At 48.5% G+C, this 17,789-nt stretch overlaps 1 protein-coding gene and 1 long non-coding RNA gene across 5 annotated transcripts in view; one reads left to right on the top strand and one right to left on the bottom strand.

Moving 5' to 3' along the window:
- AUTS2 (activator of transcription and developmental regulator AUTS2) overlaps positions 1–17,789 on the bottom strand; it is a 1,111,391-nt gene that overhangs the window by 89,385 nt on the left and 1,004,217 nt on the right. The gene's annotated exons all lie outside the window — the stretch shown is intronic.
- On the top strand, positions 7,868–17,694 carry LOC122209345. The gene is made up of 3 exons (XR_006197566.1): positions 7,868–8,170; positions 10,976–11,040; positions 16,591–17,694. It is a non-coding gene; the product is annotated as an uncharacterized LOC122209345 (long non-coding RNA).

Raw genomic sequence — 17,789 nt, 5'->3', positions numbered from 1 at the left:
CCCCTCGCCGCCCCTCCTCTCGGCCCCGGCGCCGGGTCGGCCCCGCGGGGGCGCAGTCCCCGGGTGCGACATCGACAGCTGTCGCTCCCCCTCCCCCCCCCCCCCCCCCACCGCGCCTCGGGCCCTGGGTCCCCACGGCTGCCTTCCCCGCGGGCGGGCGCGGCGGGAACTGCAACGCTCCTCGCCCTCCCCACAGTTGCCGCTTCCAATATCGCGCCGCGGCAGGGAAAGGCCACTAGGCCCGCAGCCTGGGGTGGAACTGAGACCAGGCCAGTCTCCTCTGCAAAGAGAGGGCTCTCTGGGCGGTCGTGAGGGCCTGCTGAGAAAGTGATGTAGGTCGAGCGCCCGGCACACAGTAGGTGCTCAAAACGAAGTAATATGCCCACTGTTGAAAATGAAGCGGGGCGGGGGGGGGGGGGGGGGTGGTCGGAGTCTAGTATTAGAACAAAAAGGTCTTCATCTCGCCTCATTCCCACCACGATCAGAGACTCAATGCAGTTTGTCAAGTCCTAGGGATAATCCAGAGGATGAACTGGCCATTTACAAACACCCCCCGCCCCTTACTCTTCAAATGCACTTACATTTGCACACCTCACACGCACAAAAGGGGAGCGGGTTGGTTCCCCAGGTGTCTACCAGATGTAGGAAAAGGACGAAAGCAAGGCACAGCCTCACTAAATGGACGGCATTACTATCACCGTATCATTTGTCATCCTTGTGTTCTCTAGTGCTCAGTGTAGGGTCTGAGAAGGAGGGTGTGGGGGCTCACTGACCACAAACTTGTTGTTTGGCGGGCTCCCTTGTACGACCCACTCCTGCCAAAGCCTACCCAGCTCCCTTCTGTCCCTGGTGGCCCCTCCGCGGAATTCCGGCTTCCTTACTCATGATTTCAACCCCAGAGACCCTGAAAAGGTACTGGGCCCTACACGGGGGGCAGGAGACCCTCCGCAAAGATCTGGAGCTTTAATTCCACACCTGCAGCATGACAAAGTCCCTCCTTAGTGCCCAGGAAAAGTTGCTGTGATTTTCCCAGCACAAGCGGGAGAAAGCGGCAAGCAAGGTGGAGATTGTCCCTGGGAGGGTTCCAGGGTAGATCAGGCTCCCTTGGGGGAGTGACGGCCACTGACAGGTCCTATGTCCCTGCTGGTGCCACTGTTACCTGGATCGCAGCAGAGAAGAGAGGAGGGAACAGGGCTTGGGAGAGACGTATATCACATACAAATGCCACGGAGACTGGCTTAAAGCAATAATGTCCCTTCCTCACCTCTTTGAAGTTCAACATCCATCACTGTTGGATTTCATGGCACTCCTGAACAACCTCTCAAGGGTAAAATGGGGGGTGCTTGCTGTATGGCGTAATTTTTTTCCCCTTTAACTTTCACATATGAGGAATTTTGGAAATAAGAGGGTCTCTTTTCTCTCTAGCCTCACCACCTTCCCGAAAACTGGCAGCACTATGTGGTATTTCTAAAGACTTTTTTTTTTTTTAAAGATAGGTAATAGCCATTTTCTCTACCTCTACCCCCAAAGCAGTCAGAAGGAAAGGTGCCTTGCAGAAAGTAGTTGGCAGTTGGATTTTCCAATTGCTTATAAGATGTCACAAAACCCAGCTGAGGCCCTCAGGCTAGGGGCCTTCATTCTGAAGCTGTCTCTGCAGTAAGAGAGATAGCTCAAAGGCAAACATTAAATTTTCAAGAAAAGACATTAAAATGTTGTTTCTTTTGGAACAATCAGAACGGGACGGTTTTCTTGTCTTGTTGCTCTAATAAAATCAATATTACAGGGAAGAAATTGCCAGAGCTCCTGCCAGGTCCCCCACAGGGTAAACTGAGATGCAGGAAAGCACAGGGAACTTAGCTGACCAACGAAAACAACCACTTAGCCCTCTGCATTGCTTTCATCAGACAGCATTCCTGACACTTTACCAGGCCTTGCATTAGATTGTCATCTCTGATTATCAGGGACTAGATCTCAGAGCAGCCTGGGATAATCTGCATCTGTCCCCGTATTTTGATGATCTGTAACCAGGAGGAATGTGGAAACACCAGCAGCCAAGCTTCTGGAGGACCCACAGAACTGGCCTCTGCGCTCTGTGTCCCTATTCGGTCCCCTGTGCCAGCCTGTGTGGCTTTTGCCCTGTGAGGCCCACCACCACCACTTGGTGGGCTCCCTTCCTCCAACTCCCCCCAGACACTTGAATGAGTTCATCTTGATTCGTTTACAGGTTTTGTACCCCCTCCTTTCTGAAAGGGAGGGAATCAATGTCAAAATTGGAAAGGAAGAGGTATAGAAGCATCAGAAGTCTGAAGAAAGAAAAAAAGAAAGGAAAGGAAAGGAAAGGAAAGGAAACCAAAGCAAAGCAAAGCAAAGCAAAGCAAAGCAAAGCAAAGCAAAGCAAAGCAAAGGAAGGGAGAGAGGAGGCAAAGAATGATGGATAATCACCCCAGGTGACTGGATCCTGGTCAGAGATGTGACTTTCAAGAATCAAGATTCATTGTGGTTGTTTTCCCTTGAGAAACTTAGTTTCCCTTTGTTGTAATTTTCACCTGAAGATTACAAAGTCAAAGGCTGGCAGCCACTGTTTCTGTTACATTCAAAAGTTTTAACATACTAACCACTCATGGCTTCTTAGGCCTTCAGCCTCTGAACCAGATCTAAGGAGGGCAAATCTTACAAAGTGGGTTCCCTAATAAGAAGCAGGTAGCAAGAATATGGACTCAATAGTCTTTCCAGTGTAGATCAATTATTTCAGAACCCAAACCAGATTTTAATATATGAGCAAAGACCTTGGCCAAATTTATGATTTACCAGCTAAAACTTAAAACACACACACACACACACACACACACACACACACACCCAAGCCCAAGCTAAATTAAAATATGGAATCATCTTTCAATCTCAAAATACATCTAGAGATAAACAAGATTTGAAAACTAATGGTGCTTCTTCTACATCAATGTAAAATGGCTAAGTTCTAAAGCCTAAAATGTGCTTTGATTCAATTTGTAACACAAGTTACCAGGCTGAGATTAAACCTTTTTTCGTAAATTATTTCTTGCAAATTCTGGCCTTCTGTGGAGCATCTTATATAGAAAAGGCTTCTCAATTGTATGGTGTTCTCGCTCCTAAAGACAATGAACTTCAGGCACTCCCTGACAGAACATGGGGTGGGTGACTCGGTGGGTGGAGTTCAAGGAAAGAGGAAGCCTTTATATTTTATGTTTTATTTTTAAAGTTCTTTTTTTTTTTAATTTTTTTTTTTTTTTTTTAAGAGAGAGAGAGACAGAGAGAGAGAGAGAGGGAATCCCAAGCAGGCTCGGCATGGTCAGTGTAGAGCCCGATGTGGGGCTTCAACTCATGAACTGTGAGATCATGATCAGAGCCGAGACCGAGAGCTGGACGCTCAATGCACTTTGACATCCAGGCGCCCCTTTTGTTATTTTTTTTAAAGTACACCCAATGTGGGTCTCAAACTCATGACCTCGAGATCAAGAGTCGTAGGCTCTACTGACAGAGCCAGTCGGGCACCCCTTGAATTTCTTTTTTTTTTTTTTTAATTTTTTTAACATTTATTTATTTTTGAGACAGAGAGAGACAGAGCATGAACGGGGGAGGGTCAGAGAGAGGGAGACACAGAATCGGAAACAGGCTCCAGGCTCTGAGCTGTCAGCACAGAGCCCGACGCGGGGCTCGAACTCATGGACCGCGAGATCATGATCATGACCTGAGCCGAAGTCGGCCGCTTAACCGACTGAGCCACCCAGACGCCCCTCACCCCTTGAATTTCTATACTTTAAATGATGTGGTATAAGAAGGCCACTAAAGTCGAGCGATAACCCAGGCGTTCTGTCTCCAACTGGCCTGGGGAAAGGTCACCCCACCTGGGTTATTTCGGTGTCTCTAGGAGCTAGATTTCTTCAAATTCTAAAGCCCTTCAAGCTTTGGAAATACAAGTTTCTGTTCATTCTTCAGGGAGTGGGCAAGAGCCAGCATCTGACTGACATCACCACCCTATCACTTCTGAGCCAGGACACCTTGGGAAAAATCTCTTCACTCTTCGTGCCTCCGTGTTTCCTCGCGTGTAAGATGAGCGGCCAACAGTACCCACACCTCTGCAGTCGCTGCCAGTAACGCCACTGGCACTTAGTAAGTGGGCTGTAGGTGTTGGCTATTATGATTGAAGGTGACACTCTTTTTCGATCACCGTGGGGGCCGACAAAACCAAAGCGCATTCTACTATGGCTGCGATGTCCATTCCACTGGCCACGCCTTCTCCTGGATTCTTTCCATACGAACCACCGTACTGATGAGGAAAACAACCACTTGAACATCAAAAACACCAATCCAGAAAGTGGTGGCTATGATCTGCCCCACCTGCATTGGGGAGCCTCACCTGCACACAGGCACTACCCTGGGTGCCCCAACCCTTTCCGATGGGGTCAGAACCTGGAGACTGGGTAGCTTGGGTCACATACATAATAAGGCTGGTGGGATCTTCTTGATAGATGATAAAATCCAATCTCGAGTCAAGCAAAATGCTGTGAAGAGTTCACCAGGCTGCAAGATGTAATCAACCTCCTAATAGGGAGAGCTTCAACTTCTTCAAACGTAAAATAGCATTCATCCCAATTATGCCATTTTGACGTGCTGAATTGTAATTTCTGACTCAAACAGGCCTACAGTTTTATCTGTGACTATGGCAATGGTTTCTTACTGGTGCAGAGGTGTGTTTTGCCTTTTTTGTTCCTCTTCTCTGTGTGGGATACTCACCACCTCAATGTGATTAGAAAAAATTTTTTAACGTTTATTTATTTTTTTGGGGGGCGGGGGAGAGAGAGAGAGAGCCAGGGAGGGGCAGAGAGGGAGACAGAATCGGAAGCAGGCTCCAGGCTCCAAGCTGTCAGCACAGAGCCTGATAGGGGACTCGAACTCACGAACCCTGAGATCATGACCTGAGCTGAAGTCGGGTGCTTAACTGACTGAGCCACCCCGGCGCCCACCTCAATGTGATTTTAGATTCAACCATTCGATAACTATGTCTTGCACATCTGTATTCCCGCCAGAGCACAGGAATGGCATAAGAAACAGTCGTGAGCCTGGAGTGCCCAGCACTTTACTGTCTATTTATGAGGATATAATGCTAGTCTATTCACTGTCATATGCCTTCTTTCTGAACCAACCTGGTTTCTTGCGGTATAATTCACATTTTGGAATTTGTTTACCTGGCCGGTACCCCGCGTAGTACTGGGAGGCCTCCCTCAACAGCTGCCTGGTGAGAGAATGAATGGATGGCCAAGGCTTTCCCAGGCTGCTCGTAAAGTGCCTGACAAGCACTGGGGTACCTGATAAAGTGGAGGGAGACTCAGGGCAGAGGTCTCCCTGCGGGGCCTGCTGCTCCTTATCCATGGCAGGTGAATTTATTTATTTTAAATATTTATTTTTGACAGAGAGAGAGAGAGAGAGAGACAGAGCTTGAGCAGGGGAGGGGCAGAGAGAGGGGGAGACACAGAATCTGAAGCAGGCTCCAGGCTCCGAGCTGTCAGCCCAGAGCCCGACGTGGGGCTCGAACTCACGAGCCGCGAGATCATGACCTGAGCCGAAGTCAGACCCTTAACCGACGAAGCCACCACGACGCCCATTTTAAATTGTAGATCACGATCGCCTCCCCTAGTGATGAGTGGCTAGTCAACCTCGGATGGCCCCAAACCCCTCTGGCTCTGTGTCACCCACCCCTTCCGAATAGGTGATTTTAAAATGGAAGGTTCATTACTTATCACTCCGAAAGGAGGCTACAATATCTCATGCTCATACTGTCGTAAAGCAAAAGCCTCTACCATTATATGCCTGTGTTGCTACAATTGATCATAGGGCTACAACAAGAGGGAAGTAAATAAACCGAACTGGGTTAGTTTATGATGCATACTATTGAGACGCAGGGGGGAATAAATATTTTCCAAGTGTAGACGTCAAGAAAAAGAATTTTACTTTCAAACTTCACAGTGTACTATAAACTACAGAAGGGGGGAGAAGTATGAAAACCATAAACTATCTCTTACTTACCCACCAAATCTACATTAAAATATTAATATTCAGAATCTGACACTCCCACAAAGAAAAGCGGTGAAAAATAAAAAAAAAATATGTGCAGTCTCTGCTCCTGTCGCCCAGGGGCATCTCATGTTTTGCTCAAGTGCACGAAGTGAAGAACATGAGGCCGTGCCCTCCCAGCCCTCACCTGTGCTTGGCCACCCCCCACCCCCCCCCCACCCCCGATCACAGCATCACATACTGGTGGGTGTTTGCAATCTGGGGTCTAGAGACCTGACCCAATATGGAGTTGCAGTTCTAACAGGCATATCAAGCGCCATCTGCGTGACAGGGGGAGTCTCCATTCCTCATTCCGTTGGCCAAACCTGGAACTGCACATACTCTCAATGCCTGTTGAGATCTAGAATAAGCCAGTTCTAGATCTAAGTCAAACTAAATTCTGACACCTACAGTCTAGAACGGTTCCCAGATCCGAAGGGTCGTGGGAAAGCTGCTGAAGCTGTGCTAACAGAAGCAGGACATGTGAGTAGTTGACCTTCAGACGTTTCGTAGTTCGAAAGGTGACGGACACCCTAGACGAAGGTCATCTGCAAAAGTAACGTGAGAAATGGTGGCCAACTGCGATGCACGTTAGCCTTTCTTTCCCTACAGCCTTTTCCCAAGGGGTTTGCCCTTTTTCCCTGGAAAAAGGTTACCTCAAAGTATCAATAATCTTGAGGGTCCTGGAAATTCTATTCCCCCCCCCCCCCATCTACTAACACACACGGACCTAACAAAGCTTCTGTGCTACCCTCTTAGCTTCATTTTGTAGTATCCTGATGGTCCAAATATTTATTTGCAGAAATTCTTGTTGAGCAAGAATGCAACATTTGCTTCTTCTGTTTTGGTGACTCATACAGTTGCTGGGGTACCATGTGGGCAGCTAGAATATCAAAGAATTCCCTTGGTTTAGCTTTCCTGAAAGCATTCCTGTTGACGACTGTTTCTGATTTTTTGCCCTTACTCCAATCTTAGCTGTTCTCCCTGGGCCTTGCGGGCTGTCAGTATGGAGTGGAAAAGTCTAGCATGGCCAGTACAATAGGCTCTGTCTCTGTGCCTTTACGAATCACATGAACATACTTTGGAAATGGTCAAGGGCTATACGAATGCCAGCTGCTATGATCACACACTGAGGTTACTCAGGGGTGAGGGCCAGCCTGCACGCCTACCGAGACCTGTTAATTCCTCTCTGGTCCTGTAGGATCTCCCAATTACAGAGCTCTGCTGCAAATTAACTGAATCAGCAATTTCTTCTGCTCCAAACTATAGGTTGTCTTGAAGGGTTCCTTAGGGAAATACATTCAAGATGATGTCTGACATGTATTACCTGCTTCTTGGCCCACCTCTGGACACTGTCGTCCTTTAGGGGGTTAAATTTCCTTAGTGGTCTCAAGATGCTGCTTTGGAGGGCCAAGATTCAATGCCTTAAGGGCCAGGACTGTGCTCTAACACCACCACCCCCCGCCCCCCTCCCCCATCACTATTCCCCATAGAATGCCTTCTGTGTGGTAGATGGTCCATGAAGAGTGGTTAGGTCAATGAGTTAAGAATGGATGACCCCATCTTTGCCAACTAAACATGTAAAATAAAAGAATGAAGACATTATCTCAGAAATAAACTGTACAGTCCTTTCCACACACTGCCACCAGCTTAGGGTTTCACAGAATATAGAACCCGCCCCCCCACCCCCCGACCGGCTGTCATAATGCTAACAATAGAACACGTGTCAATTCTCTTGAAAACTGACTATGAATTAAACTACCAACCACTGGGGTAGCCACACTCTAAATATGGCCTCTAATACTTCTGTACCCACGAGCAGGTAGAACCTGTGTCCTCTATTCTGGAATCTGGGCTGGGCCTGCAACTCTCTTGACCAGAAAAATGTGAAGGGAGCGATGCTGTGGGACTTCGGAGCTTAGGCGTTAAGAAGGCCTGGCAACTTTCTGCTTCTTTCTTCTTGGAATCTGGGCGCCACGTTGTGAGGAAGCCCAAGCCGACCCACACAGAGAATTCTGGCATCAGGACCAAAGACCTGGTTGGGTTCCCAGCCCCCAGCCAGGAACGACATGCCGGCCATGTGAGTAAACATCTTGGCTTTGGCTCCCCTGGCCCTGTTGAGCCTGCCTTAGTTGAAGCCCTGTGGACCCCAGAGCAATGGTTTCTGTACAGTCCTACAGAACTCTGAGCAAATAATTGTGTTTTGAGGTGTTGCATTTGTAGTCTCTTACAAAGTCACAGGTAATGGAGACAGCCATCTAGGTCATGCCCCAACGTTCCGAAAAAGGAAGCAGATGAACACACGCCAGGATGAGACACATCCGTGAGCCGTCACCTCTGCTTTTGGCCCCTGTAAGGGAATGACGGGGGGATCTTGAGGGTAGAAGAGGAACGCTACTGAAATAAAGATAATTAACGGAAGTGGGAAAATCCTGAAATAAGACAAGTCTCTGCCGAAATAGGGAAAAGTTTTCTATTTGATAAAGTAGAAGAAAACTTAACGTGACAATGTGAATGCAAGAATAAATCTGATCTCTCCCTTTCCTTTTGGAGGCTGTGAATGTTTGCAAAACTAAAAAGTCTTTAGTGATCCCTTCTTTTATCTAAAACAGATTGCAGTTTTAAGCACAGCCTCATGAAACTGCAGGTTCAAAGGAACCTGAAGCCGAATTAGCATAAAAATCTGGAATCCTCATTGCCACCAAACGCACGGCCGCCACCTGACAGCTCTTTTGTGATTTTTGGTTTCAAATAGAAACTGGAAGTAGCTGAGGTGGAATGGGCCAGGGCTCCAAGTGTTTAACACTCAGTCCCTCCTATGGACTCACACATTCGAGAGAGAGCCTTCGCCGGCTCCCTGAAACCCGCGGTTAGGGAACACAGCCCCCGTGTGGCTGCCCGCCCAACAAAACCCGTGGGGCTGGGGGTTGCTCACGTGACAGAAATACTTGGCTAATACTTTTTGGAAGTGTTAAATATTTTTAAGTAAATTCACAGACCTCCGAGCGCGAATCTGCTGGGACCGAGTGGGTGGAGGGGGGGGGGGGAGCGAGGGAGGGAGGGAGACCACCCTTTCCGAGTTTTTACGTTGCAAATGCCAAGAAACCCATAAATTCTAGACACTGCAATTTAAACACCAGCAGGTATGCAGATTCCCTCTCTCGTGATTCACTTAACACTTTCTGAGCTTCCTCTTTGGGTAATGACAACTCTACGCACCGACATTTAATTCTGGAAAACCCCAGGGGGGCTGCTTTGCCTACTGCTGAAAACAGTAGACCTACCTCTGGGACAGAAAAGTTACACTTCTTTTATAGCAAAGGGGGGGTAAGGTAGTATGTATCTAATTCCCCCTTGAGGAATGCAGGTGCCGGAAGAGGATTTTCTCACCCCCTCGTAGGGAGGGTGGGTTTTGTCCTGAGCCATCCCCGTCCCAGACTTCCTCCTCGGATCCCCATACGATCAAGTGTATGAATTCAAGTGACAGCTGGCTGGGCTGTGTCCACAGCACATGAAAAGCAGGCTGCGACCACGCAGGGAGGAGAGGCTTGGCCTTCCTTCTCTTCCTCAAGTGCCTCCCGCCAGGCCTGCCACGCCCCACTTAGGGCCATCTGCTCCTGAAGCCACTGCCACCGTGGACGAGGAAGGGGCTTGCTCCGTGGGGTGCGCGATTCACAGGGAGGCTGGTCACGGGCTCACTTTCACCCAGGTCTGTGCCTCCTCTGAAGTTCCTCTACTGTTTGGTGCACAACTTTGCACATTCTCCAGGAGGAAAAAAAAACGTAGTGAGCATCTGGTATTTACACAGAATCTTAGAGGGAGTTGACGGATTTAATTACAAGTGTTAGTAAAACAGGAAAATTGTAGCCAGGCTTTCAAATAGCCACTCGCCTCTAAGTAACAAGACTTTCCTTTGTGCTGCTGGTAAAGAATGTGATTTATTTCCTAAGCGAGTTTTCTTGCAGAAGGGGAGGTTGGTGAGAAGACAGTTGCTTGGCTGGTAGCTTTTATTTTCATGTACGATGCTGTCCTTCTTATATAAAGATCAAGCTACAAACAACATTCAACCAGGGGGTGTGCTCGGAGTTGTTTTTCCGTTCGTGAGTGGTGATGGATTTTCTCTCCGTTCCCGGGGCTCACTTACAGCTGACAACATGCATTTGTGAAATGACTGGCTGGGTTTAAAGGCACAACTTAAGGCCAGGAAAATGATTGCAAGTAACTGACCTAGACGAGGATTAGAGAACTGACCTGATCCTCACTGGCTCTGGTGAGTTTTAATAACCGGTTGCAGGGCTACTGAAGACCATTACGGCGGAGGTGAGGTGCTTGTAAGAGTGCTGTACCGCATCAGCAAGGTCAGGCAATCTGGGTTTTAGAACAGGTTCAGTCCCCGCCAGTTGTGGCCTTGGGTCTAAGCCACTAAAGCTTCTCTTCACCATTAAAACCCATATAGGTTGGGGGGCGCCTGGGTGGCTCAGTTGGTTAAGCGTCCGACTTCAGCTCAGGTCATGATCTCACGGTCCACGAGTTCGAGCCCCGCGTCAGGCTCTGTGCTGACAGCTCGGAGCCTGGAGCCTGCTTCGGATTCTGTGTCTCCCCCTCTCTGACCCCGCCCCCCCCCCCATGCTCCGTCTCTCTCTGTCTCAAAAGTAAATAAACATTAAAAAAATGCATATAGGTTGGGACAAATATTCTCTCTCCTGCTACCTTCCATACGTAAGGTTTTGTGATTCTCTACGATCTACTATCTAGATTATAAACAGAGAACAGTCTCTGCGGTGGAAAATAACATTATCCTTCTTCCATTTGTTTGGAGGTTACGTTGTTATCTCCGTGGGACATACTGTTTGACTTATTTTGTCTGGGGTTCCCACTCTTTTAGAATTTCCTGATAAATCACTGAAATGTCCGAAGTATGCTATGGTTTGCATTTAATCCTTCCAACTGGTGAGTACAATTTAACTTCCTCATCAAAAGAGTCGGGGCAAAGTGGGCCTCTCAGGCTCTGGGCGGCTGTCACTTGGTACCACGGGCCCATTAAACATATTTGTCAGCTTTATGCTTTAAAAGCAAAACCAAAAGGGTAAATGTGTCATCACGTACTCTTTAATCTGAAATCTACAGGGGAAGGAGCTCAGAAAGAAAGAAAGAAAATACACACACCCTGCCCTAACCCCCCTGCATGTGCTCACGCACACACACACACACACACACACACACGCACACACACACACACGCACACACACACACACACACACACACACACACACACACACACACCAGGACACCACCAAATGTGAAGCTGGCTTTTGTCTTCATCAGACCATTCCTGGCCAAGGCAATGTGCACACCACATTGGGAACCAATTTAGTCATTTCTGACTTCTCGACAATCAAATAAAACAATAAATAGCCTGAACTGGGCTTGAAGGGGAAAAGGACCACATGAATTTCCTCTCAGGACATTTTTTTTTTTTTTTTTAACATGGAAGTTTGGCTTGAAAAGAACTTATTGCACAGACACATGTGGCCTCAATAGGATAGATCTTTAACTGATGAGACAGATTCCAGATTCAAGCACACTGTATCAGGGTTTAAATCCTCAGAATTTGGTAATGGAAAGTTTGGGTCACGTTAAGGACTGTGGGATCCAGGGATAAGATTTAGTTTTAAATTAGCCTCTTGGGCACAGGCTGAGCATTCCCCTAAGAAGCACCATATGTCTCAAATTCCACCTTTTTCCTTCTCTCCTGGCACTTCCCTGTGGATGGACCAGAAAACCCCTGACTTCAGGCCGCCTCCTTGTGCGTTTTTTGTGGACCCCCATCCTTATGATGACTTTTTTTTTAACTCTTTAAAAAAGTTTCCCAACCTTTTATTTTGAAAAGTCTCACACTTACGGAAAAGGTGGTATGAATAATGCCTAACCCTGCCCCCCTCCCCTCTCTTCATTTATATCCCTCTACTGGTAACACTTTGCCACAATGACTTTATCTCTCCTCCCTCTTGAGCTGTATTAAGACACACATATCTACCCACTTAGTGTTTGGGGGTGGGGGGTCGGGGTGGGGAAGGCAACCTCTTCCAGATTTCCTTCTGGCACTTTTCCTCATGGCTGCTGGTCTGAGTGGTCAGCATCTGAGACTGCGATTGGGTCCCGTCTACTGGGACAGGGTCCCAGTGAGTTGCAAAGCCACACGTGTGTTTAAAAAGTCTGCACACGCTTGGTTCTTTCTGCTTCCAGGACTCGTGATGACTCAGCTCAGCTGAGGGGCCCTGGAAGTTGCCTGGGGCTTGGTGGTCAGTCAAGAGTGAAACTGGGCTAAGGGAAAAGGAGAGGGCCTGCTCGGAGCCAGGGGCACTTACTTATCCAGCAGGGATTGCAGAGAGGCTCATTTGGAGGCAGGAGGCACTCAGCCAGCTGACCATATAGCACAGTATTCGACTTGTCACTGTTCCTTCATCTGTAGATGGAAAGTATGACGTTCCTACTCCAGAGCCGCTGAGGGTTCAGTTCACTAGAACAGTACCTGGCACACAGCAAGCACTTAGTACATGTATCTGTTACTGTCCTGCTTGCTCCCTTAGGTACCACTCTGAAGCAGAGCTAACAGGTGAGGCAAGAGGTGAGGTCAGTTAGCCTCTTAATCTCAACGAAGCCTCTCCTTGACTCCAACAGGGTGTAGCCCACTGTCTGATCCATCGTTAAAAGCCATTCACTTGGTGAGACTACTTACACTGATGATGAACTATGTGCCAAAACAAACAAACAAACAAACAAACAAACAAACAAACAAACAAGCCAAACCGAGGGAAACATGTTACTGGTCCTTAGGGCCCTTAAACGAGAAGAGAGGAGAGAAGAACAACAGAGAAAGAAAGCGGGACATGGTGGCATTGAGAATAGGACTTTCGGGAAGAAGGCGCATCCGCCAGGAGAAGGCAGTAGAAATGGGGTCCAGGTAAGGTGAGGAAAACCCTGAAGAGGCAAGGAGGCGGATAAGGAGGGGAGGCGAGGAGAGTTAAAGCTTGGGGGACCAGTCAAAATCAGGAACACAGAAGCATGAGGCGGCTTGCTGGGGAATATCGAGAAATTGCTTGGGACGAGAGGAGTCCAAAATACTGGGATCCAAGCCCGGCTGCGGGCAGGGACTCAAGACCGGACACCGAAGAGAGGGCTCAGAGTCACTGAGGAGTGAGGGTGTCCTCTGTGGAGATGACAGGGAGTGACTTCCCAGGGCACCACCGGGTAGTGGGAAGAAAGCACAGCCGAGGACAATACCTGGGATGGAGTCTGCGCTGCCCGGGCCAGGGAAGGAGCCACGGAAAGAGCGATGTGAGGTCAGCAAAGCGTCACGGCAGAACCAAGGAAGGGCAAGATGTCCAGGAGTAGGGCGGCAGTTGGGGTTCGGGGGTTACTCAGAAGTGGAAAACGTATCGGAGGTCGGGGAAGACAAGGACTGAGGCAAGAGAGAGGGCTGGTAAGGCAGCAGGTCTTTGATGAACAGCCAGAGAGCTGCAGAACAAGGCTGGTGTGACCACAGATTAACGATTAGTAAGTGAGCGAAGTGGTGAGAACAGAGGGAGGAAGTATAGACCACGTTCTATATGAGAAATGGAATGGAAACACACTGGAGGCAAATAGAAAGGCGCATATTAGGGCCTGCGTCCGTCTTCAACTGTCCGTGGCAGAGGCAGGAACACGGCACATCCACCCTTCAAACTTCTGTATGCAATTTAACATGCTCTTATGCTCGCTGTCCATAGAGGAGTATCCCTGCCCAGGGATATTTTTATACATTCATACATATAGATGGGTTTCTTTTTTTTTTTCTTAATGTTTATTTACTTTTGAGAGAGAGAGACAGAGACAGAGGGAGAGAGAGACAGAGGGAGAGAGAGAGAACATGTGTGAGCAGGGGAGAGGCAAAAGAGAGGGAGACACAGAATCCAAAGCAGGCTCCAGGCTCTGAGCTGTCAGCACAGAGCCCGACGCGGGGCTTGAACTCACAAACCATGAGATCATAACCTGAGCCGAAGTCGGATGCTTAACCGGCTGAGCCACCCAGGTGCCCCTAGATGTATTTCTTAATAACAGGAGGAGCCATGCGTGCCAGATCCCCAGTAAATAATCCAAATGTCCTATACTTTACATATAGGGACCATTTTGTCCATGAGAGTAAACGAAAGCACAGGTAGAAAGAAACCTTTAAGGCATCATGGGGGTTTTAAAACGTGACTGCAAATCCTTCCCATGGGGGGTGGAGCCTACACCCCTTCCCTTGAACTTGGCGAATTCATGACAGAAGTGGCGTCATTTCCAAGGCGAGATCACAGGAAGCCTCGCTGCTTCTGCCTCTCTGGAAGCTCCTCCCAGAACCCAGCGGCCGTTCTGCGAGAAGGCCACGCCACGTGGGAAAACCTTGTGCAGGTGCCCCCACGGACAGTCCCGGCCAAGCTCAGCCCTGAGTCATGCCCGCCCAGGCATGGGGCATGTGAGGGAAGAGGTCTCCAGACGATCCTAGCCCCCTGCCACTCAAGTCACCTGGACATCCTGCAGCAGAGACCTGCTGTCCCCGCGGGGCCCTGTGCAAATTCCTGACCCCCTGAATCTGTGAGCGTAACAAAGGGGTGGCTGTTTCACACCTCGAAGTTTTGGAGTGGATAACTGGAACAGGTCTTTAAATATGGATTTCCCGCCTTGTCATGGGCATTTCCCGTAATAAAGTCCTTCACTTCGGAGGCAATTTCCATGATTGAGGGTGGCGGGGGGTGGGGGTTGGTGTGAAATGCCACCGGAGCGTCCACACCAGAGACGCACGAGAAACTTACTAATGGGGCAGCGACCGCCGGTGTGAACGTGCAGGAGGTATATCACACCTCACACCACAGCCCCGAGGATCTTACCCTGTCACTTTGGAGAGAATCAACAAATGCAAAGGAACTTGATAAATATTTTCCATAACAAAACACAATTGGTTGCAGTGGGGATCCAGCTCTGGTCCTCATTAGTCACCCTTCACTTGTCAGACAAGCTCCAGATCTCGCTGAAATCCACTGTGGATTCTTTATAGTTTGTTGGGAAATGTGACTCTACGTTTCCTTTATACCACATGCTTTCTGGAGCCTGCTTTTAAATCTAGAGTGCGTGCTTAGCTCCCTCTTCCCATAGGAAAGGAGCATCAGCTTCCAAACAGAGGTAGGAAGGTCGCAGCGGCTGCTTCTGAAGTGGTTGTGGGGGGGAGGGGGGGGAGAGGGGGGGAAGGCCAGGCTGCCATTATCAGGGGCCACCAGGTGCCCCGGGATCACGTTAGGTGATAAAACACTTGGCTGACACCAGAAAAAAGAACATCACTTCTTCTCTCCCCACCCTTGCTCCCTCTTCTTCTTTTTTTTTTTTTTTTAAGGAGGCTTTTTACCCTCATTAAATGAAACCTTATCTCTGAAAGACTGCAATCCTCAGCAAATGACAAGTGCGCCTAATCTCATTTTCTGACAAGTGATTCTGACAGCACCTTCCCTTTGATTTCTGAGACATGTAGTTAGACATATATTAATCTGTCAGTCATCATCCCTAGGAAGAATAAAAAAGAGAGAGAGAAAGAAAGAAATGAACATTTGTGAATATGAAGGCGAGACAAGAGGCTAGGACACCTATTTTAACTGATGCATGAATACTCCTTTCTCAGGCAGCCCCTCCCCTTCCGGCACAGGGAACATCCCCAGAGGGGAGACTGAAGCGGGCCCATCAAAGGGCCAGGGGAACAGGCATCCGTGATCTCAGGTTATGTGGTTCAGGGGAAGGACGTGTGCTCTCGAGTGAGGCAGATCAGGTCCAAACCCCTGTCCTACGTAAAGGCCAGGTGGATTGGATAAGATCTTTAATCTCTGCACATCAGAATCCTATCTGTAGGATGGGGCTCAGGGCATCGGCTGGCTGTAAAGGATAAATAATCTGTATTAACGTAAATGCAGGGATAGAGCAGGCACCCAGTCCACAGAAGTGCTACCTACTGTCATTTCTGCTGGGGTCTCCTGGGGAGACGTTGAATTGGGGGAGCAGGGGAAACACAAGATGTACCCCCATTCCCTAAGAGGTAATGTACATAGAAGGAATTCTAGAACTGCAGGGAAGCTCTCACAAAGACTGCCAGGGAGAACCACATAAAAACTGGCACCCCACAACTATTTACAACTCAGCCTAGCATGCAAGTTGCTCCTAAACTATGCTCAAGAGATCCTTTCTCTTTTTCTGTAACCTTAAAGCAGATTCTTAACTGAGGCATTTGTAAAGGGGAGTGAATGCATACTTTTTTTTTTTTTTGGAGGGGTAGGGGGAGTCATGGGCACGAAATCGGTCCTGGGTCACTCTGGGGTGAACCACGTCCATCTGCCTGTTTGATAGAATAAAAGTTAATTTGATATCGTCTAACACGTCATTAGTCAATACCTGCATTGGGAGATGTCACCAACGTAAGTTTCTTTTCTCTTCACACAGAGACTGGCAAAGGCTTGGGACTGGCAAAGGGACCAGCCTTACCTCAGAGCTAACAGGGCATGAATGTGTCAGGTGTTGGGGATTCTTTTTTGAGAGCCACAGAAGACAAGCACGGACGGAAAGCTGTCTGATGTGCCAAGCGAGGCTGTTCCCCTTTGTCATTTGGTTTTCAAGAGGCTTGCCAACATATTCTGAAGACACCGGGCCTGCAAATGATCCAGAAAAGTCTTCTCTAGGAGTATACTACTCTCAGACAGGCTTCCGGGTTATATGCCTCAACTCCTCTACCTGCCCCCAAGTGACACAAAACAAAATGCCTCCCCACTCTTTCCAAGGCCCTCGCTGTATTGGTTCCATTTTCCAGGGATTGTGATCAGGTGGATGTGTTTAGCGTTGTGACATGCTAAACCAAGGAATGGAGAAGAGAACGGAAAATGAAGAGTTTACGGACACATTTCCTCCCCCTTCCATACAAAGTGTTGTTCCATGAAAAGCAGGTACCTCTTAGGACATCTGCTATTTTCTTCTCTCCTTTTTCTCTTTGAATCTGAATGCTTGGCCATGCGTCTGTCTTCACGGAAATGAATAGGGTGGAACTATGGTCATGGCTCTCCCCCCCCCACTGATGGAAGAACACTTGGGACAGGACAGACCGGGAGAACGAGACGGCCCGTGCTCAGGCAAAAATTATTCTGCACATCAGCTACAGGGGAGACCGCCTTGTTCCTCCTCCTCCGCCTCCCTTACCCACTCGTCTGCCAACTGGATAGTAATGGCCCCCGAAGGAGGAGGAGTTCCAGTACCGGGGTGGAAATACAACTGAGGAAAATCCCTGGAGGAAACGCAATAGAGTTTTTGGTTTTAGCAAAAATGAACTAGAAAGTCTTCAAACAAGGGAACACCGTAACTGCTCCGTGTTTGTGAACTCAGATTTTATAGTCCCAAGGAAAACAGATCAACCGAACAAATGACCAAGCTGCTCGCAAACCATGTCAACCACGGGGGTACATGAGAGGCGCGCACAGTGCCGTGTTGGGCTCGTCAAACACGACCTCGGAGTCAAAAGTCCTGGTTGGCATTCTGACCATGCCTATCGCTTCCCTGCTCTGGGCCTCCTCAGTAAAGTGGGTCTTGTTATATGAGCCCCTCTCAGGATTTGAAACACCTATATAGAAACACCTATATAGTTAAAAGGCACT

Source organism: Panthera leo, chromosome E3, assembly GCF_018350215.1.
Source record: "Panthera leo isolate Ple1 chromosome E3, P.leo_Ple1_pat1.1, whole genome shotgun sequence".
NCBI classification, from domain to species: Eukaryota; Metazoa; Chordata; class Mammalia; order Carnivora; family Felidae; genus Panthera; species Panthera leo.
The sequence above is the reverse complement of the archived record's forward strand: the minus strand, read 5'-3'. Positions and strand labels throughout refer to the sequence as shown.